Raw genomic sequence first — 21,470 nt, 5'->3', positions numbered from 1 at the left:
TCAGGTCAGGACACGCCAGCACACCAGAAACGCTCATAATTTGAGAGTTTTGCAAATTGGTTATCCGTTCCTGTTTGCCAGGTGTTTGTTTATAGGGTTGGGGAGGGCCTGGGTCAAGACCAAAGACAACAGACCTCGGCGTGAACTTGGTTGTGGAGCTGCCCCAGAAGAGAAAGGCCCTGTTCTAACTCCACAGAGGAAATTCTCGGCAGGAGCCGGAGCTACTCAGCTCAGAGGCCCCTCAAGTGGCCAGGCCACCAGGCCAAGGCCAGCCGTGGGGTCCACCTCCTTGAGTCTTGGGGCCCAATGGCAGAGTCCCCAGGGTGTCTCTTTACCTCGGGCCCATCTCGCTCCATCTGCCCCTAAACCACCTCGAGTGGACACCAAGCCGGCGCCCCTGCTGTGCGCGCCGCCACCCACTTCAGACGACCTCTAATTTCTCCGAGTGTTTTCTGTTTCGAGGTCATTCACACTTCTCATTAAATTTATTCCTATGTGTTTAATATTTTTGATAGTTATTTATATAACCTCTTTTAAAATTCCACCTCTAATTGTTGGCTTTTATGTAAAAACAAACTTGATATTTACGTTGTTCCAGCAAACCATGATAAATGTAGCTTATTAATTCTGATAATTATTCTCTGACCTTTCCGAAGTTTTGCATAATCAATTATGTTGTATTCAGATAACTTTTATTTCTTACACTGTGATTCGCTTACTTTCATTTTTTCCCCTTGCCTGAAAGTACCATCTAAAAACCTCTGTTTCCACGTTAAACATGGTAGTGACATAAGCGTCTCTGTCTTGTTCCCGATTTCAGGTAAAAGGCCTGACTCTTTCAGCGTTAAGTTGTTACTCTATCAGATTAAGGAAGTTCATGCGATTTCCACTTTGCTAAGAATTTTTGTTATGAATGAATATTGATGGTTTTCAAATCTTTCTTTCATGCCTATTAAGGTGGTCACTTTTTCTGAGCTTATTCTATTAATGTGGTAAATTATATGAATTTTTTTCTAATTAAGATGTAGTTGGGACTTCCCTGGCAGTCCAATGGTTAAGCCTCTGAGCCTCCACTGCAGGGGGTGAGGGTTCGATCCCTGGTCTGGGAACTAAGATCCCGCATACTGCGCGCTGCGGCCATAAATAAATACATACATATAACTGACATACAAAATTCCAGAGATCTTAATCGCTCAGCTTGACGAGTTTTAGCAATTGTACACGTCTGTGTAACCATCATTCGAAACAAGATCGCCGACCCCCGCCCTCCAGAAAGTGCCTCCAGCCCTTTTCATGTTTCCTTTCCTTCCTGCCCACCCAGGAGGCACCGCTTTCTATCACCTTAGGTTAGTCCGCCCATATCTGCATTTATCCCCGTGGAAACACCTCACATGTATATTTCCGTCCTCGCTCCCTTGCTGAGCGTGTTCTTGAGATTCACCCCGTGGCTGCATCACAGACCGCGGTCTTGGTGACTGGTTCCTCCCACTGAGCCGCTCCTCTGGTTTCATCCACGTGGCGTCCTGTGCAGGTCCTTCTCTCCTTTGACGCCCGCGAGCGGTCTGCCCTCCGGATCCACCACACTTGATCTAAACATTCATCGGTGTGTACGATGCGCGATGGCCACCGTGAGAGCGCCTCCCTCAGTCCGCTGCCTGCTGGTCCCCAGCTCCAGGAAAGCTTAGAAGTGGGCAGTGGTCCAGAATGACACTGGGGCCCCCGGGTCTGAACCCCTCTTTCTCCCCGCCCCCCGCCCACTAACGGTTCTTTGATTCCTGGATTCCCCGTAACTGGCCTTTCTCTCCGCCTGTCTGTGGCCATTTGATCACACTCAGCATCTCCGGCTGAAGCCACCGCGATGGCCCCGCCTCCACAGCCCCCCCCTCACACCCTCTCCGCGCCCCGCAGCTGCTGGAGGGATGCTCCGGGCCCCTAACGGAGCCTCACGGCTTCTACCGGAAACCGGTGCCGCCTGCCGGGACGCCCTCCAGGACTTTGTGTCCCCAGGCCCTGCCCACCCTGCCCCGCCGCAAGTCTTCCTCTCTCCCCTCTCCTCCCGGCCGGCCTGGACGGCTCCACAGGGCCGGGCAGCCACAGTCTCCGCGGGCGGGGGTGTGGGTGGGGCGCCGCAAAGCCAGCCCCAAGAGCGGATCTGCGAAGGGCGCGGACTGCATCCACGCAGGCCTGCGTCCCTCTTACCGGGCATCTGACCACAGAAGGGGTTCTACTCTACTTCCACACCAGACTCAAAGCCAGCGCGACTGTCATAAATCATTCTTGAAACAAAAGGCGAATGCCGGTAACACACCGACTTAAAAGGTCGGGTACAAAATGCTAGATTTTATCTGCGATCCCACAGACGGGTGGTGGTGCAAAGCGGCCGCATCGGGGTTTTGTTAGTAATTACAGAAATGCGGGTGCAGGCATAAGCGTTCTTACTAAGGATAACCGCTGTAAGAGGTAAGGAATAAGATACTTACTTTCTAAATAAATAGGGAATTCTAAGTCACATAAAGCGTAGTACAGAAGGCAAAAGATGGAAAGTCCGTGAAACAGCAAGGAAGCAAAAAAGAGAAAAAGCAGAAAGAAGTTTTGGTTCTTTTTAATTGGAAACAGTTAAAGCAAAAAGCACCAGGGGTGTCAAAACAAGCTCAAGCCCATCAATTAGGACAGCAAATGCAGATGTGGGGACCAGGCTGCACACGGGGTGCACACCTGCACTGCTGTGCCCACCTCCACCTGCCTGGGGATCGGGGCTCCTGAGGTGCACAGCAGGGAGCGTTGGACGCGCCCCCAGCGCCAGATTCGGACGGAGCTGCACCGCCACGCGGGAACCTGGACGCGGCCATGTGACCTCCCACATCCTCCTCTCCATCCCCGGGGGTCACCGGCTGGCTTTCCTCTTTTGAGTAAATGGGGAGAGAAAAAAGAAAGAATGAATGAATTGGTTAAAGCAGAATTCTATTGACATCACTTTAAAAGAGTGCTTTTATTTTATAAAATGTTAAAGCCAGGGGAAAAAAATTAAGTAATAAAAAATAAAATGTAAAAAATGGACTCAACACCTAAACATCTCAGGAAAAGACTTCACCTTGAGATGCCAATCCCACAAGTAATGCCTGTAATGACCAGAGGTTCAGGTTGTTTTATAAAGTGCTTGCTTTAGTCCTGGAAGGAGAGAGGGGTAGAGCCATCAGGCTGCAGGGGGGGCTCCATGCAGGTCTCCATGTGGGATCCGGGCCCAGGTCCCCATTTACAGCCTTGGCTGGGCCCTAGGAGAAAACCACAGAGGAGGCCCGTTTGCAGGATACAGTCCCAGGGCAGCCACCAGGGCAGGAATCAGGAACTTCATGAACACTGCGGGGTCCATCATGGTTCTCAGCCTCTATGAGCTCCCCCGAGCGTCCCCTCAGAGAGGTCACTCGGGGACACAGGTGACGGGCTTTGTCCTGCTGGTGTGTAAAGCAACAGCTCATCACTAGGTCACCGACATCCAATAACGGATGACTGGATGTTACACAGCTGTTACACACCTTGTTTCAATGTGATATTTAATGTTCTCATCACAAAATGTTATCCATGTAGATTTCAGCCAGCTTTATGGAAGTACGCAGCCGTCAGCGGGGTCGGGCTGTCCAGGTGACACTCCCAGGCCGTCACTGGTCTGTGATAACCCCTGAGGTCAAGCATCTTCTGGCCTGTCTGTTGTCCACATGCCTGTTTCCCTTTGCAGGGTGTGGACCGCACCTCTTTCTGTCGGGGTCTCTAACAGCAGGAATTTAACACTGTCAGTCTTTATCTTCACTGATGCCCACGTGTCGGGAGGGTCCCTGTCTGCTTGGACCAGCAGTGGTCACGCCTCTCACCTCCCAGGGCTGCTCTGCTGTGGGATGAGCCCTGAAGGAGCCTCTGTGTCCAGTGGCTGCGACCAGATGCCGAGCCAGGGTGTTCTGTGCACAGTGTGTCTGGCAACACACACACTAATTTAATGGAACTTGGGAAGGTGTCTATAGAATATTTAACCATCCGAGACGTGAATGGAGCACGCAGGACTCTCGCCCGCCCAGTGCTAGGAGTTCAAGGCCATCGCATGCTCACATGTAGGTGAGCAAATACCGATGCCCCTCTGGTCCTTCAGTCCGGGACGCTGCGATCTGAACTGGTGACTATTGGAATTTCTCATTTTGTGCGATTTCAGGAATATATCTCAACATTTATCAGCTTAGCTATCCCTCCAACCCAAGAGGACTTTTTTGTAATTCTTTGAGCAGAGCAGGAAAATTGAATATTTGACTGATTTATGGACACATTTATGGCTGAGGAAACATAGGAAAAACTCACGGGGAATATTCAATATCAAAGCGAAAACCTCTGCAGTAGAAATGGAAACAGTGTCCTTGAAGTCCTTCTAAGGGATCATATTTTCCTTATATTTTTAATAAGCCATTGTCTGATTAAAAAATAATTTGCAGTAGATGAAGAAATCAAATTCCTGGCCGTCACTGAGGCAAACTTAGCTCCAGGCCACCAGGAATGAGCACAGCTGCCTGAGGACTGAGGTGAAAGGGGACATTTTTAGGGAGCGTGACAGACGCGACAGACCCTTCCTTCCTGCTCCAGATACATAGCAATAGAGGAAGATAGAAGACAAAGCAGAAAAAGCAGAGAGCTAAGCTCTAAAACCATGGCTAAGCTCTAAATCAAGAAGCTAAGTCTAAAGGCAAGTGTCATGTGCTATCACTTACATGTGGAATCTAAAAAATGATACAAATGAACTTATCTACAAAACAGAAATAGACCCACAGACATAGAAAGCAAACTTACACTTACCAAAGGGGAAGGGTGGAGGGATAAATCAGGAGCTTGGGATGAACAGATACACACTCCTATGTATAAAATAGATAAACAACAAGGACCTACTGTAGAGCACAGGGAACTCTACTCAATGTCTTGTGATAACCTATAATGGAAGAGAATGTCAAAAATAATATATATATTTATGAATACATACGTATAACTGAATCACTTTGCTGTATACCTGAAACTAACACAACATGGTAAATCAACTATATATCAATAAAATTTTTTTAAAAAATTTGATAGGACAAGGTTCCCTAGCATTTTAAAAAATGTTTGTTTCTATCATGCTCTCATTCATTCAAAATAAACATTTAAAATCAAGTCACAGAACTTCCCTGGTGGCGCAGTAGTTAAGAATCCACCTGCCAGTTCAGGGGACACGGGTTCGAGCCCTGGTCCAGGAAGATCCCACATGCCGCGGAGCAACTAAGCCCGTGCGCCACAACTACCGAGCCTACGCTCTAGAGCCCGTGCTCTGCCACCGCAATGAGAAGCCCGCGCACCGCAGCTAGAGTAGCTCCCGCTTGCCGCAACTAGAGAAAGCCCACGTGCAGCAACGAAGATCCAATGCAGCCAAAAAATAAAAATAAAATAAAGTCTCACACACACAAAAAGAAAGCAAAGTCTCAGGTGCCAGAAACACAGAGGGATTGGCAGTGAGGTAAGAAGGCCCGGATGAAGGGGCCACAGAGCCCGGGGTGGGGACTTGCAGGGGACAGTGACCACGGGCCCACCATCGCTCATCCACTGGCTTGGCTTCCCTCATCCCCACAGACCCTGAACTTGACGCTTAAGCCAGGACCACACGCAGCAACCCCTTCCCCAGCAGGTCCTTTTCTGGCACACTGGCCACTGCCCGAGGCCTGAGCCCTCACCACGAGGACGTGGAGGCTGGTTTCCTGCAGAGGATACTGACAGGAGGCCGCTTCCGCTCCACGGCCCAGCCTCGGCTTCCAAGCTCTGGCCTCCTCGTGGGAAGACACACGGGCACAAGCACTCCAGGAAACAAGGTGGCATCACTGCACCAGGAGGCGTGTGTGCACAGCCCGCCACCCCTCAAATCCACTCTCACACACAGTCTGGGGGACGCACAGCATGGGCTTGGAGACAAGTGAGAGGTGTACGGCCTGGACAGTCTCATCGGCAGCAGAATAACTAAACTGTGTCTATTTGCCCATTAGAATGCTGTACATACATGAAAACGTGTGCATTTCAGCTGCGCAATTAAAATGGATGTCCCTCAATGATGTAACAGTCCCATAAGGAAATTCACAGAGTGAGTCCTTCCATATAAAGTCCAGAAGGACATACAGCTCTGGGACACACTGTGCAGAGCAGTGATTCTGAAAGGCTTTGGTCTTGGGACACCCGGCAAACTGGAAGATCGTGGACACCACAGAGCTTTTTAATGAAGATTACGTCTATCAATATTTATTAGAGATTAAAGCAGGAAATTGAAAATATTTTTATGCTCCTCTTAAAGTAACAGTAATAAACTCATTACAAGTTGATATAAACTACATAATTGAATGGGCAATGACTGTATTTTCCCAAACCAAAAACGCGTAGCGATCAGAGAGGCATCACCTTCTAGCTTTGCCAATCTCTTAGATGTCTGGCTTCATAGGAGACTTCCGGACGCTCACACCTGCTTCTGCAACCAATGTTGTGATATCACATGTCGTGGAACTTCTGGAAAACACCACTGTATTCTCATGGGAGAACGAGAGTGAAAATGGCACAAAGCAAAGTCATCATATTGTTATGAAAATAGGGTCCCAAGGACCCCCAGATAGAACCTCGGGGGCCCCGTGAGTCCCGGGAACGTGCTTTAAGAGCCGCTGGTGTAGAGACACACCTGTGTTGTGAAGACTAGCAACAAAAGGAGAAGGCACAGACCATGAACACCTGAAACCCACCATCTCATGAGGACTCTCACACACACACGCGCGCACACATGCACACATGCGGGCACACACGTGCACAGGCACATGCATGTACACATGCACACGTGCACTCACACTCAATGCAGCAGGCCCGAGCTAAGTGCCTTAGGGAAAACATAAACAACATGGTATCGAAGCAAAGAGAAGGGAAAACTGATTCTCACTCTGGGAACAAGGATTTGCGGGTAGAGGGAAGCTCTGGGTCTAGCAGCCCGGGGAGTGGGGCGGGGGGCAGGTGGAGGGGGGGGATGAGCAGGGCTGGGCGGGAGGTGGGGTGGGCAAGTGGGGCAGCACTGTGAGCTGAGGGGCCGCCACAGACCAGCACCAGCAGGAGAGGAATCTCCGGCGTGGCGGGGCCTCTGAGACAGACTGGCGGTGGCCCCGAGCTGGTGCCCACGAGGCGGGGGCGTGTGCGGATGGCATATCCAAGGTGCGTCTGCACAAAAGGGCAGGACTGCCTCCGGGCCATCCGCACAGCGGGCCGGCCATTCCAACCGAGCCAAGTTTGCCACAGCAGATACTGTTCTCAAACTTTGCTCAAAGTGGACTTCCTTGGAGCTCCGTGCTGGCCCTAAGTTTCCTATAAATAATGCAGAGAGAGAGGGGAAATAATAGCTAAGGCAGATTCCTATTGCCCAGTTCCAGAAACAGTCTGTTCCTTTTTCTCATGTATCAAGAGTCAGCCCTACAGGTGAGTGCTTTATACAGACAAGTCAGCAGCCCCCCACCTAAATTTTTGATGACTTCAACGGCAAAATACTCGCAACCCAGAACTCCTTAATATGATTCATGCTTTTACCATTTATTTTTTTCTATTTGGTCCTATAAAGGAGACAGAAAATATTAGTCATGTGAACAACACGGGGACAAGATCAACAGGAAAATACTCTCCTCTGGAGTAAATTAAATCGTCCTCCAAACGCCCAGCACACCCAGGGGAGCCACATTTATTAATTCTAAAAGGTAGTCAAAATGAATAAAGATGCATCGGTGTGGAGCGGGGGTGGCGAGCGCTCCCTCCCCCCTGCTGCCATCGGTGTGGAGCGCGGGTGGCGAGCGCTCCCTCCCCCCTGCTGCCATCGGTGTGGAGCAGGGGTGGTGATCCCTCCCTCCCCCCTGCTGCCATCGGTGTGGAGCAGGGGTGGTGATCCCTCCCTCCCTCCTGCTGCCATCGGTGTGGAGCGGGGGTGGCGATCGCTCCCTCCCCCCTGCTGCCTCTTGCGACGTGGTTGCTCCCACATGAACGTGCAGCAGGAAGCGAAGTTTGGAAATGGAGCTCGTGACTCATTTTGTCGAGCAGGTGAGAAATGTCCCTTTTAATGGAAAGAAACAGAAATGGATGATTACTTTTTTGATTGATGGTTGCTTTCTGTTGCTCAGATACAAAGGGGTATAAATACATTTAAGCGTGGTACCCTCGCCGCAGGACGGTCCAATCACGGAGCCCTAATTGGGGCGACTCTTCTGTGCCGGGAGACCAGCGCGTCCTCCCACGTTTCAGCCTCAGAGCTTCAGGTAGGGGCTCAGATCCCTTGTGTGACCAGCGGGGGTCTCTGAGCGTGAGTGTGAGGGTCACCAGCGTAAGCACCTCATTTTACAGGTGGGGAAACTGAGGCTGGCGGGAATCCACCCTGCCTGAGCTTGTGCTGTGACAGACACAGGATCCAGACCCAGGTCTTCCCAGGATCTAGAACATTCTGTCCACTTTATCTCCATTTGTCATTCTCCAGGAGATTATTGGAAACTGAAGTGGATTTGTCAAAATTATAATGGAAACTATCTTTAATTTTTTGGAGGAAATTTGATCTCTGAGTTCAGAGCTCGGCCCCTCCTGTCCACCCAGCTCCAGCTGGTGTCCTCTGTCCCCTCCCTGTGGACATTCCTCCGCCAGCATCCTGGGTCTGGGGTCGCCAGTCTTGTGGGACAGGGATGGAATTTGAGGGGCTCTAGATGCCAGGAGCTCCTCAGGTGCAAAGGAGGGGATTCCCGCTCACAGGCGGCTTCACCCCTGGACAACCCCCTGCTCCCCAGGTGTCCCTGAGGCCTTGGGGCTGAGTAGCAAGGGAAGCAGCCCCACCTTCCACACCTGCCGAGCCTGGGACGAAGCGAGGCTGAGCTGTACTTTTCGATAGCACACTAGAAGCACGCTCCTTTTCGACAGCCGAGGATACAGCGGAGGGTCTGCAGTCATCTGTGGACAGTGTTCCGAGCTCTCGTTCTCAGATGCTCCGGGGCCCTGCTCTCCTGATGGCAGCGACCTTGGATTCTCACGGGGGGCACTTCCCGCATTCCCTCCCCACCGAGAGTTCGTGAGGTTCTCATGGGTTAAATAAACATCCTTCCCAAACTGCCTGGGGCAGCCATGAGGACCAGAAACATGCGTGTAAGGGACTTGGGACAATGAAGAGAACAGGAGCCGTGATGAGAGAGGGGTCCCGGCGCCGCCTGTGTGGTCACGACCTTGGCTGGACCTCGGCTCCAGCTAAATGGAGAAGGATCCGGAGGACCCGAGCGGGGAGCTTGCCCGGCCTCCCTCTGCTGCCTCGTAATCGCCATGCGTGGTTTTCTGTGGGGGTTGAAATGTGGTAAACGTGGAGCCTGGGGTAGCAATTTCTCAAGCCGCCTTTTTAAAATCTTCTGAACGGTGACATCGCACAGCGCATTTTTTTGTAGCCATTTGTGTGTTTTACGGTTGGGACGTTCTTTATCTGGATCTAGACATGGCCCTGCGCCTTCCAGTGGGGGGTCCTGGGTCCCTTGGGTACCACACCCGTGACCCCCGAGGGAAGCGTTGCAAGCAGCCTCCCGCCACCCAGGCGGTGAGAGCCTGGCTCCTGGCAGGGCTTCCAGGGGGCTGATTAGGAAGCAAACATGGCGACGGAGACGGGACACGGGGCACCAGCAGGACCCGAAGCTCCAGGAGGGCGGGGGCTCCATGGAGACACAGAGCCAGAAAGACACGCGGGACTGAGCTCGTCTGGGCCTGGGTCAAGGTTGGTCTTCATGACTCCTGGGACCCCAGCCCCCAGATGCGACGATTTCCTCGGAGACACCCGGTCTGAGTGCGTAAGTGCAAAGGCAGACGGTGGGATTTGTCCAGAGTTGGATTTTTCTAGGTGAGTATAATATGTCCAAGGATGGACCACTGCCAAGCTGGAAACGGTGGGGAATTAAAACTTGAAGGGTCTGGAGACAAAAGTCCGGAGGGCTGTGATAACAACAGCTAATGTTTATGAAGCACTAACTTTCTTCTGCCGGACAGTTTCCCTACACTTCGTGTCATTCCCATCTTTACACCTCGTAACAATCCTATGAACTGCATTTCACAGGTGAGGACGCTGAGAAGCAGAGGCGCCCCGCGTCCCATGGTCACGTACTAGCGAGTGGCCGCCTCAGCTGCTGTTGCTACGGCACAAACCATCCCCATAAAGACAGCCCACCTGTTGTTTCCTGCGCATCGGCGGGTCAGTGGGCGGTGTGACCTCCGCTGCCTGTGATGCCCAGGCTCTGCCCGCACAGCCTCTCATGCCTGGCCTGGCTGTTTCCCAGAGGTGCAAAGGTAGCAGACTAACCCACCTGTTCAGGAACCCCGGGCCCCGGGCTCTGACCTGGTTTGCCGCCGCTTCCCTGCACCTGCTGTACAAAGCAATGCCCAGAGCCCCCAGCACTGAAAGGGGCCTCCAGGACAGGAGGCAGGGGAAAGGCCCCTGCAGGCTCTCGGCAGGGGCCACTGTGTCGGAGCCAGCGAGACACGGGGTAGGTGGTGATCAGAGTGGGACGTGTCAGTGCCATTTTGATGTCAGGTTAAGAAATAGTGGAGTTCAAGGAGAGCGTTAAGTGTTTTCTTCACTAATTTTTAGACTAAGGGAAGACTTAAAACTCCACGTGTTATGCCCTCAAGGATGTAAAATACGTGAATGAAGAACGATTGAGATAATTTCCCCAACATTGAGCCGGGATTTGTCCCCAGGGGACAGAACCCTGGACGATAGCCGTTCACATCTTTCTATGTGTGTGCGTCTTCCAAATGTTCCACCGTGAGAATGCCCTAATTACAAGTTGCAAAACGATGATTTAAGGGCAGCATAACTGGGCTTTGCTTCCCGGGTGTGGAAATGTCTAGACTGTAAATACCCCGAACGTGACACATTCTGACCAAGTCCTCAGGGCACGTGCGGTTCCAAGCCGTCCACGACCACTCCTAGCTGGAGTCTGGGCCTCTGGGCTTGGTGCGGGGTGGGGGGTGGGGGTCTCTGTCTGAGGAGCCTGGATCTCCACGTGGTCTTCCTGGACTGCTGGAGGATCCAAGTCCAAGTATCACAATCCCACCTGAGTGCTTGGTCCAGGTGTGAGATTCATAATGCAGAAAGTTTTTAATAAGAAAGAAGATGTACTATCTTGAATACAAATTATAGACTACTTTGCCAAAAGTAGCAAATAATGGAATGTCTATTTCTTATGTAAGCGCCCTCACCGTGCCTCCGACGCTGTGCTCAGCCCTCAGTGCCTTACCTGCCAGCGCACTTCCCGTCACAACAGCGCACAGTGAATTGTAACAACGGCAGCTGACGCCTGCGTCCTGGTCATCACCTGCCAGGTGCTCTTCTGGGTCCTTTCCATGTTTTGACCCCTTTCAGCTTCAACCCCGACAGGTAGACGCTCCGCCTGCCTCTACTTCACTGAGGAGGAGATGGTGGCGCAGAAACCGCCGGGCTCCCGCGGGACAGAGAATCAGTGAGTTTCTGGGCTGAACCACAAGCCTATAATTTATCCTTTAACCCCGCGCTGTCTGCGAACCTGCAGAGAGACAGCAGGAGCTGAACCTGCCCTCAGCGTCAGGGTGAGCGGGAGGGAAGGAGAGACGGTGGGGCTTGGAAGGGGAGAGAGCCGTGGAGGATGGAGAAGGCCAGGGTGGTGGCAGCAACCGCGCTTACGGCACACGGCGCCCTGCCAGGCGGTGTGTTCACACTTCCTTATTCACATGCTCAAACCTCCTGACAATCCTTCGATTGCTAAGGCATGAGAAGATGTCCTCAGTGAAACAAGGACGAGAACACATGGAAAGCACTGAAAGGAGTGAAGGTCCACTGCTGTGCGAGCAGAGTCCTAGGAGACGAGGAGCAGAGATCAGAGCAGGAAACTTAAAGAGGGGATGCCCAGGGATCTTCCAGAACTGATGGAAGGTGTCACCGTGAAAACTTAAAGAGGGGACGCCCAGGGATCTTGCAAAACTGATGGAAGGTGTCACCCTGAAAATGTCAAAAGCTTCATGAGGGGCTTCCCTGGCGGTCCAGTGGTGAAGACTTCGCCTTCCAATGCAAGGGGTGCAGGTTCGATCCCTGGTCGGGGAGCTACGATCCCACATGCCTCGTGGCCAAAAAAAAAACAAAATATAAAACAGAAAACAATATTGTAACAAATTCAATAAAGACTTTAAAAGTGGTCCACATCAAAAAAAAAATCTTAAAAAAAAAGACTTCATGAACTCTAAGCAGGGGTCACCCGGGGCGGGGGTGTGGTTCTCATGGGGTGATGTCTAGACCACCTGGAGGTGGCGTGGTCCCCAGCACAGGGATGGGTCCCCAGCTCTGGGTGTGGAGGAGCCTGGGTGTCCTGAGCCACAGCAGAAGGCAGGGCTCCACGGGGGAAACGAGAACAGGAGATAGGGAGGGGGAGGGCAGGGGCTGGAACACCTGGCCTTGAAGGTCATGGTGAGGCGTGTGGATTTTACCCCAAGTACGTGGAGAATCCATGGCGGTAGGAGCGTGATCCACTTGTGTCTACAAACATCGGTCAGGTTGTTGTGTGAACACTGGGTATGAGGAAGGATTCGGGTTTCCTGGGAGACCCCCGTGGTCCAGCAGAGAGGGGATGGGGGCTTAGCCCGGGTTGGGAGGACAAGGGGCTTACAAGTGAATGGATTACAGGTATAACTGGAGAAAGAAATAGAACCCCCGCTTCCAGCTAAATATGCAGAAAGACAGCTCTTCATGGGGCAGAACATCCAAGGGAAGAGAACCGTGTCACGTGAAATCCAGGGCAAGATCAAAGCAGCGGGAAGACAGATGCCTCGGGGCTGATTGACCCACCACAGGGAACCCAGACCTTGGAAGAACCGCGTGGGGAGAGGGGTAAGTTTCAGGAACAGAGAGGGGAGCGTGAGGGACACAGTTTACAAACCTTCCTAATCCTCCCAGCAGAGAAAAGCCTGGAGGAAAGGGGAGCAGAGGGGACGACCTGCATTTTCACCATTACTTAAAATATTCAAACTGTTCTGTCATATCCTTTCTGACTCCTTTAACCCATGAGTTATAGAAAAGAGTTCTGCTTAATTTTCAGGCGCTGTGGAGAATTTCTAATTTTCTGCTACTGATTTCCCCGTTAAGTCCCCACTGGTCTGAGGATATGATATGATCTGATTTCTATCCTTTGACCTTCATCTACCCTTGAGTGCCTCTACCCCTCTGACTTTAAACATTTCCACATGTTCAAAGTGCCCAGGACATGTGTAAGGACACGTTTTAGCATGGAGATTGTGAAGGTTTCTTTCTGTTGTTGTTTGGACTTTTGAAACAATTCAGTCTTAAATACTTTCTGATTTTAACATTTTTAAATCTTGTTTAACAAAATGTTTATATATCAAGATACCATTTCCCTTTCATCAGAGAACTTGTTTATAAAACTTCATTTCTTGAAAAATCAGGAAAACTGAATTAAAATTAAATTAAAAATTAAAATTCCTTTTAATATTAATCACAGCATTTATACTGTGTTCACATGCTTTTTGACCAGCCTTAAGCATCCCACATGGACCTGAAAAGAATGCATATTCTGCATTATTTGGGTACAATGTTTCTATAAATCTATTAGCTGACATCGATGAATCATGGTCCTGAGCTTTTCTATATCTTCCTGGATTTGTTTTTTCTCCTTTTAGGAGTTACTGAGAGAGGAGTATGAAAAACCCCAGATATAATGGTCAATTTGTTTACTCTTTCATGCAAATTTACAAGCTTGTAAATGCTTAAAAGCATCATACTTCCTGTTGAATGCGCCCTTTCATCATAAAGAAATGTTCTTTTTCTCTCTAATAATATGTCTAGTTTGTCTGATCTTTGTAAAGCCTCTGTTTTCTTTTGGTTTGGGCTTATGTGATATATATTTGTCTTTATTTTTGTATTATCAATTCTCAAATTTCCTCTGTCCTTATTTAAAATGCATCTCTCATAAATAATTGTTGTTTTGTTACAACGTGATTTTCTTCTTTTAATTGCTGTCTTTTTTTACCATTTGCAAATAATGTGAATACTGGTAACATATGTTTTTAGTGGAATACTTTCGTCATTTGTTTTCTACTTGTCCCCTCTATAACTTAATTCTTTATTCTCTCTCTCTCTCCTTTCTTTAAACTTTTTTGCTTATTTAGGTTTTTTTAATGATTATCTATTTTCCTCAATGTTTCTCCTTTAAAAATTTTCTATACTCTTGTTTTTCACTTTTTGCATTTTTAAGTCTGAAATTACTCCAAAATAAAGTTTTAAATAATAAAGTTTAAGGGCTTCCCTGGTGGCGCAGTGGTTGAGAGTCCACCTGCCGATGCAGGGGACATGGGTGCGTGCCCCGGTCGGGGAGGATCCCACATGCCGCGGAGCGGCTGGTCCCGTGAGCCATGGCCGCTGAGCCTACGCGTCCGGAGCCTGTGCTCCGCAATGGGAGAGGCCACAGCAGTGAGACGCCCGCGTACCGCAAAAAATAAAAAATAATAAAGTTTAAAAATCCCCCTCTAATTTTAGCATTCATTCATCATCCCTACCCAAACCAGTAATTTCTCTGGTGTTTGTGCTACCGAGTCCAAGCAAATCCTGCTGGCCACTCCCGCCACAGCCCCGGAACCCGCCGTTTCACTGGGAAAGATATTTTAATACAAATATTTTCATCAAAATTATGCCAATTCCAATGAGCATCCATGGAGTCTGAATTTTCAAAATTCTATTGAACCAATTTAATTCTTTCATCAAATCGCAATACTTGGGCAGACAAGGTATTCCCCACATACTCACTTGCGTTTTCATTTTATTGAGTTATTTTCACTGGGATCACGTATTTGACATTTTTCAAAAAGGTATGAATAATAGTTCTTCCCACCATGTCAATTTTACTAATTACAGTTTTTGCCTTCAGGGATTTTTGAGGGAACTGTATCAATAACGTGCACCCTGAAGGTGCTCAATTATACGTCCCACTCCTCTTTCAAGCATAATTCACTCCTCCTCCAACCTTTAACTGGTGCGTCACTGTCACTTAATCTTAACAAAACCGACGACCGGTGTTGACGTCTCAGCTGATCTCCTGCCCCTGCCAAACGTCTCCCCAGCTTTGCTGCAGGTCCCTGAGCCCCTGACAAGCCACGTCCTCCCCTCCTACCTCTGCCTACCTGACTCCGCCTGGGCTTCTGCGTGTGGGCTCCCCAAACCCACAGTGTATGTTCCCTCGTCTCTGCTGTACTCGGAACATCTCCTATTTCTGGTTCAGTTTCTTATCATCATGAAACATCACAACACTAACATTTGTTCACAGCCTTCTCCAAGCCAGATACTGAGACCTTGTGTTTTTCCTTTTAATTCTCCCACCATCATATGAGTCACACAGTATTTTTCACCCGTTTTTCTGGAATATACACAAATGTACATAAATATTTATGTACAGGCACCTCAGGGATATTGTGTGTTCAGTTCCAGACCACCACAATAAAGTGAATCTCGCAACAAAGCAAGTCACACGAAGTGTTTGGTTTCTCAGTGCATATAAGGTTGAGTTTACACTATACTGTAGTCTCTTAAGTGTGCAATAGTTCTGTGTCTAAAAAATATGCACAGACCTTAATTAAAACCACTTTATTGCTAAGAAATGCTGACCATCAGCTGAGCCTTCAGGGAGTCAGTCTTCTTACAACGGAAACATCGAAGATCACTGCCCACAGGTCACTGTAACAAATGTAACAATAACAGAAAAGTTTGAACTATGACAAGAATTACCAAGATGTGACACAGAGACAAGAAGTGAGCAAATGCTGTTGGAATAACAGCACCAAGAGGCTTGCTCAACACAGGGTTACCACAAACCTTCAATTTGTAAACAATGCAATATAAGCAAAGTACGATAAAATGAGGTGTGTCTGTGTATTATTTATATAAGTACATACAATATATTACATTATATTATATTTTACAGCATAGTATAGTATGTATATTATACAAAATAAAACATAATGTTATATATACTATACATTATGTAGAATATTGTATGTGATAGATAATAATACATACTTTCATATAATATACACATATTTGTGTAATATGTATTTTATAATATATCAAATATTATATATGAAATGTATAATAACTATATATTATTTAGATTTTAGATAGATAAATATAAACTAGAATAGACTTGCGCAGGGTGTGGCCAGCACAGACCTCAGGGCTGTAAGCCCATCCGCTGCGCAGTTGCCAGCCCTACATCCTAAGGAAAGCCTCGGCCACTGCCCTAGATGGACAGAGGGCTCGGAGGGCAGGTACCGGTCTGCTTCTCATCCCTGTGGCCCCACTATGAACGGGCTGCTGGTAGATAGTAGGTGCTCAGCATCTGTTTCTTGACTGACCAGAGGGGAACTGTGTTTTGTGTTGTCAGATAAATAATTGAATCCAATGGGTCTTGCTTTGTCAAAATTAGAAGGACATTATTTTAAATCATGGTCTTAAGGATGGATTATTCATGGTACTGGGTCACTAGTGAGGCATTTGGGTTGAGGGAGGGACCTCTCCTTAATACAAATTAAATTCCAGAAGGTTAATGACTTCATTATAAAAAAGATGCAAAATAAAATAGAGAATAGTTTTGTCGGGAAGGTATTTTTTTATTTTTAAAAGCACTTAACACAGACAAAAAAAGAAAGATTTGGCTCCATAGTAGTGTTCAAGGGAAGCACAGATACATAATTATATAACTGCAAGCTGTAATAACTCATTGCATCATATCTGCCAGACAAAAAATTAGTATCTATAAAATATGAAATTTCCTCAAAGTCAACACAGAGCCTCAATTGAGAAAAAAGTTGTCCAATGTGCTAAAAAGAAGGAGGAGGAGGAGGGGAAGGAGAAGAAACAGTGAATAAACAAGAAATTCAACCTCAATAGAATTAAATGAAGAAAAATGGAATAATAATAAACTGTCATTTGTGAAGTCGGTCGCAAACGTTGGAAAGATTGCTAACACTCAGTGTTGACGAGGCCCTGGGGGCAGCAGCCCCACCTAGTGGCAGGACCTTGTGGAGAGCAGTTTATCACATTTACCAACATTTAAATTTGTGCTCATGGTAAGCTGGCATCTTCCAACACCCACAGAAAAACATTTGCAGGAATATTCGTGGCAGCCCCGTGCACTATGGGGAAACTGGGGACACCATGAATGAGCACCTGTTGCACGAACACAGGAAAGGATGGATGGCCTCAGGTGGACCCACGACCTGCCCGTGTCCACACGGAGATGCCGTGCACTCCTGCTTAGGGGGAGCAGGACATGGTCCGGGTGTAGACTGGCCCAGATGATGCTCAGACACCTGCATTTCACACTGGATCGTGATCCCAGGGGAAGGATACAGGCCCCACGGTGGCTGCAGCCTCAGCGATTTATCAGAAATGTGTATTCGTGATTTCAAGGATATGGTCAACTCTCCTCAGTGGGGCAGCAGTTGTCCGTGTGAGGGTTCTGGTTCTCCTGCCCCAGCTGGAACCCGAGCTCAGATGCTCAGGTCATTTGGGAGTCTGGCACGCTGTCTGTCATTGTACCTTCTGTGTGTCCTCATCTGGGAAATGGGAGTGACCTGTCAGCTTGGGCTGCATCACAAACACCGGGCAGTGTGGCTTAAAGAACAGACACTTACTGTCTCACATCTTGGAAGCTGCAATCCAAGATCCAGATGTCTCAGGGCTGGCCCCTCCTGAGGCCTCTCCTGGGCAGGTAGACGCCAGCTTCTCCCCCTGTCCTCATGTGGTCATCCCCCCATGTGAGTCCGTGCCCTGCTCTCCTCTTCCTATAAGGACACCAGACCTATTGAATCAGGGTCCCACCCTGGTGACCTCATTTCACCTAATAATCTCTGTAAAGACCCTGCGTCCACATACAGTGACATTCTGTGGTCCTGGGGGTTAGGGCTTCAACATATGAATTTGCGGGGGGGGGGGATGCAGTTCAGCCGTAGCATGATGACCTGCTTCACAGTGTGGCCAAGAGCCCTGAGTGAGTGAATATTTGCAATCCGTGTAATAACAGGCTCATGGGAGCTGTGGTGCGCTGACCTGAGTCCGGCTCAGCCGCCAGGCCTCCGCCAGGCCTCTGAAGACCCTGAGCTTCCTGGTGGGATGATATTACAGTCATTAAGGGAGGTTTAGTGATAATAACAATAATAGTGAGCTGCTCAGAGGCGTCAGAGCAGCGTTCAAACCTACACCTGCTGCCAACACCCTCTCTGAACTGCCTTCCAAGCTAAAATGGCACAGAATTATTGAGAAGACATTTCACAAGAATCTCATCTAAATATGTAACAGGAAGGAGTGTCGGTGATTAAAGCTGGTAAGGATGGGGGACAGCGTGGTCCCCAGCGAGGGTTGTCTGCACCCTCAGCAAACCTGTGCATCAGTTGGTGTCTGGAGCTAGGAGCTCAGCCCCAGGGGCCCGGGGGTCGTCGGGGGTCCGTGTCCCCCACCCTCCAGAGCAGCAACGTCAGAGGGCTCTGCTCCAATCGCTGTGGTTCTAGGAAGAGAGGGGCTCAAGCTCCGTTACCTGCAATCCTGTCTGCTTCACGCCCGCGTCAGGAATGAAGTTAGTGGAACCTCAGAGAGCACGTTGCAGCCCCCCACCAAGTTCTGGTCACTTGTTGCTGAACCTCAAAGCTTTCAGGAAATCGCTTTCATCTCATGCGTGAGGAGCTCCCGGCTGATTGATGGCAGCCACGGATCCTTCCCGCACCCACGGAGTGGCACTAATTTGCAAACTAAAACAACATTAGCAAACCGTTAATGGGCCATGAAACTGCAGTGCGGCAGTGATCACGCTCAGAACGACAGCTGCATACCTGCGTTCCCACGCGGCGGCAAGAGTCGAGGATGCTAAACCCTGCCCCGTGGGAGACCAGCTGCACCGTGGCGACAGAGCTCCTCGGGACGCTCGAGGCCGGCACCCAGGGTCCTGGGCCGTGGCTGGGATTGGACCTGCACGTGGGGCAGAGCCGGGTAACTGCCGGCCACCTCCTGTCACAGCCAAAGCGCCACGTGTGCCGGGTTCCTGGCCGGGCGGGGCTCGCTCTGCTGGGAAACGACCCCATGGCCCCTGCTGCTCTGCGCATCCTGGACAGGTGGTTCCCAGGTGCAGCCAAAGCCTGAGATGCTAAACAGGCTGTCGGCGTCTGGAGGGGACCTGGCATCCCTGCACCAACGGAAGATGAGAAGGGCTGTCTTGTCAGGGAACCACAGGGTTGGGTGGCAGAAGGTGTCACAGTGGAGGACCTCGCAGGTTTGAAAATACAACATTTAGGGCCAGTGAGAGCAGGTTTCAGGTCTAGAGTAAGCTGATGACTTTGACAGGAAGGTCAAAGAACCTGCAAGTTGTGGCTGTAATGTCCAGGAGAGGTTACTGTAACAAGTGACTAGACAGTATTTGGGGACACAACTGTCTGCCTGTCTGAGCTGCGTGGCTTCTGTACCAACGTCGCTATTGCTCAAGAATATTGAGAACTCCAGGCAAGGGCCATCTTCATTCTGGTCATTTTGCAGCCAAAACGCCACGGGTCCCACAGGGATCCTGCCTGCTCAGCATTGGGAAGGAAGCTCTTCCAAAACATCCCACCCCGGACACGCTCAGAGGGACCGGCCAGGCTCTGCAAACGAACATCAGTGAGGCGTCGCAAATATGTCCGGGATGGGTTTAGGAAGCATTGCATCCCCAGAAACCCCAATGCGAAGGGAGGCCGTCAGCCATTGCTTTCTGTGTGCGTGTGTGCATACGCGCGTGTGCGTGTGCACGTGTAGGCAAGTGATGCATAGGAGAAGAAAGAAAGAACACGCTGATTTTCAAGAACGCGCAGTCAAGTCCATCCCAGGAGCTCAGAATCGGGCAGGCTCTCCAGCCATGTGGAGAAATTCCGTTTCTAGACTCTAACGAGTGCGTCTCCTGAAAGCTCCCTGGGGTCGCCAGCCACCTCTCCAGGCCCCGCTCTGCGCTGGGACCACACCTCACCTATCACCCGTTCTTCCTCCAGTGGCTCCGAGATGACTTCTGACGGACCTAATCCCAAAGCTTCATTTTTTTCTTTGAAAACCTTTATCCAGGGCTGCTCAGGGCCAGCCCTCGTCACGGTCAGCGGTGGACGAGGCAGAGACCTGTCCTCAAGGGGCTTCATCCAGTGAGCACGAGGCCGTAAGAGAGAATAAACTCATTAATATGTTACATCATCCTGTTTTTAATTAAAAGCCTGATCATTGCATTCTAATTACTTTTCCAAAAGAAAAGTCAGCAAGAATTAATTTCAGGATCGATAACCTGAAAAGTACATGTAATTCAAATGAAAGCTTGATTCTCCTGATTCAGAATTTAGTGAATTTAGACAATGGCGAAGCCGTTACAATTTGCTGTATAAAGACATATTACACGTTTAAAATGTAAAATAAATGCAGAAGCAGAAGTTGGCCAAGATCACGAGAAATCATCTTTGCTGACAGTCGACATTACAGATCACTGTTACTTATTGTCGTGGATTAAGAACCCCAAACTCCCGTGCCAGGCAGGCCCTCAGCGTCCTGTGTTCATTCATTCACTCATGGACTCAACGTGATTTCATTTGGCATTGTGACCGACCAGCACATGTAGGGTTTGAGGATGGGGGCGTTGATGATGCTTCTGCAAACCAGCCACAGGGGTGAGCTCGGAGCCTGGTGCCAAGAAGTGGGATGGAAACGCAGGTGTCAGCCCATCTGTGCCCACCACACTCTCCTAGAGCAAGAGGTACCATCAATACAGTTAAGACAACTTTACAAGAGGAAAGTTCTAAGTTATTCCATCCCACAGAGAACATTATTTTTTTTTCCCTTTAAGGACTCGGAGAGTAATGGGAATTGCCAAGGAAGGGGGGTCAGAAAGTCGGGCTGGACAGAGCAGGGCAGTGACCTGGCGCGGGTGGCCACCCGAGGGCAGCTCAGCGGTCAGGAGAGCATCTCAGGTCAACCGTGACTCCAGAAGTGGACGGACCAGCGTGATCCTTGGAGAAAGTCACTCTCAAAGTGACCTTCATGATTTCCAGCAATTAAAGCCTCCCCAAAATGAGCTCACATCCAAAACTCGCCAAACACACAAGGGAAGCTCTTGCACAAATGAGTCAGCGGTGACGTAACAACGGGGACCTCATCCCCACATGGCCCTAACATGGGAAAACGCAAACTGTAGAACATAAATTAACCATCTGTAAAAGAGATAAAACTGAAACTACCAAAAAAAAAAAGAGAAAGAAACAAGAGGTCATCAGTAATGAATTGGCAGAAATAGAAAAAAATTACCTCCTCGAAATGGAAATTGGAATTGTTGACACAGAGTTCAGGCAATGGGCACACAGCT

The sequence above is a fragment of the Globicephala melas genome, chromosome 10, assembly GCF_963455315.2.
Source record: "Globicephala melas chromosome 10, mGloMel1.2, whole genome shotgun sequence".
Classification (NCBI taxonomy): Eukaryota; Metazoa; Chordata; class Mammalia; order Artiodactyla; family Delphinidae; genus Globicephala; species Globicephala melas.
This window is presented reverse-complemented; position numbering follows the sequence as displayed.